The sequence below is a fragment of the Prosopis cineraria genome, unplaced genomic scaffold (genome assembly GCF_029017545.1).
Source record: "Prosopis cineraria cultivar Desert tree isolate PC_DT_omini unplaced genomic scaffold, ASM2901754v1 PC9, whole genome shotgun sequence".
Classification (NCBI taxonomy): domain Eukaryota; kingdom Viridiplantae; phylum Streptophyta; class Magnoliopsida; order Fabales; family Fabaceae; genus Prosopis; species Prosopis cineraria.
The window spans coordinates 2,239,302-2,241,231 of record NW_026555340.1 but is presented as its reverse complement, the minus strand read 5'-3'; positions in this window follow the sequence as shown (position 1 = coordinate 2,241,231).

The window sequence follows — 1,930 nt, the reverse complement described above, 5'->3', positions numbered from 1 at the left end:
CTACATGAAGAAAACCATAAACATATATGTTAGAGACATAAAAAAATGAAAAAATTGAGTAATTGGCAATAGTTTAAAGATGCTTGTATTACATTCCATTCAATGGCACCCTTGTATTCCTTGAACGATCTCTTGTTTGGAAGATTTGCATCGATGCGATAAAGCACAACAGCCCTAATATAAGGAAGACAAACATTTAGAAATGTATAATTTTAGAAAAAAAAATATTAGTTACTAAATATACTTGCCTATAAATAGCTCTATCATATCTGGTCGGTTAGTTGATCCCTACCATAAGGGCTGAATCTAAATAGTAACACCTTTGGAGCTTTAGGATTTGTGGGCTTAATCACAATAAGCATCCAATGTCCCTTAAGAAAATTAGATGATGTATGTTATAGTTAGAATTGAAAAAGATAATAAAATGCAATCAAGGCTTTAGAAAACCAAGTAACTCACCCATTAAGATAGGAATCAAAAACAACATTCCTTTAAAGCTGGTCTTTCCTTGAAGTACATGGTCAGTGTTTGAAATGCTATTGTAAATGCTTATCCTTCCGATGCCTTCAAAACTTGGGAACTTTATGGGGATTGACAAACATGAACCTTAATCCCAAGTTACTAGGAAGACAAAGGTATCATGTAAGTACCTGAATGAAGAAATTGATAGAAGTAAAATGAATAAAAATAACAGCTAGATATATGAGTACGAAGAGCAATAAGTACCTCATATAATGTTCACTGGGCTGTGGATGACCTCATTGTGTGTCAGGACAGTATTGATAATGTCAAAGTCAATGATCTCACTAACCTCTTTTCGATACATGTCATTATTGGCAATACAAACTGTGCCATCATGTTCTTGGTCAATCGGCGATACTTTGCCAACATGTTTGATTTGTCTTTATCAAAGGAGGAGCAAATCCATGGTGTTGGCTTGGAGCTTGATTGTTTCCCCCAATCTTTGATAGCTGACCTAATTGTCTAGAGGGGTCATTCCCCTTGGACTATGTACCAATTAACATCAATTATTAGAATTTGATTTGTATTGACTATAACTTGAATTTCAATTAAGATAATGCAAATTAATGGCATATTTATGGTAGAGTTTCTTCTACTCCTAACCAAATAAGATGCTTAGGCCATACAGTATAAGAGCCACCCGCGTTTGCTATAATTTTTAATCGTAGTTTTTTGTTTGAGCAGCTTGTAATTGGCATCATTAGGCTTGATATCAGCCCTTTAGTCCAACCCTCGAGCACAAGCTCATTGTGAACTTGTTGCCCTGGGATATTGTACATTTTTCTCATGGCAACTCTATGTCTACCTGAGCTATCAGCCAAGAATGTACACTTGGCCTTGCTCTGAACATAAAAAAAGTAAAAGTTGTTAAGGAAATACTAACTGTAAATTGCAATCAAGAAAGTAAACTAATTTAAATACCTCAGAAGGTGATAAGGAGAAGGTTGAAGCACAGTGTAACTATCTTTTTAAGTATGGGCAGGCTCAGAAGTTGACTTTCTTGGTTTATGGGTCTTCATTATTATCGCTATAAATTCTTCTTGTTGCGCTACTCGTGCGTTTAATGCCTCAAGCTCAGCATTGACATCTTTTTTGGAGCCTTCTTTTGCCCACAATTTATTTTTCTGGTGACACCCATGCTGACATCCCTAACACGATCGAGGTGATTCTTATTACCCAATACCTTCTCCAAGATATCTCCATTTTCTGGAAGCTCACCTCTAGAGATTTCCTCTGAGATGGCACTCTGTAAAAGATTTATATTCAGCAAGTTCGGAACATGTGGAGAAGTGATGTGCCTTTTTTGTCCTAGCTGAGCTAGAATAAAAACCTAGCACATGACATGAAACTCTCTCCCAGCCTAGCAAGTTTGTAAAGCTCGTATTAGTCCACCTACCTTCTACTTTCA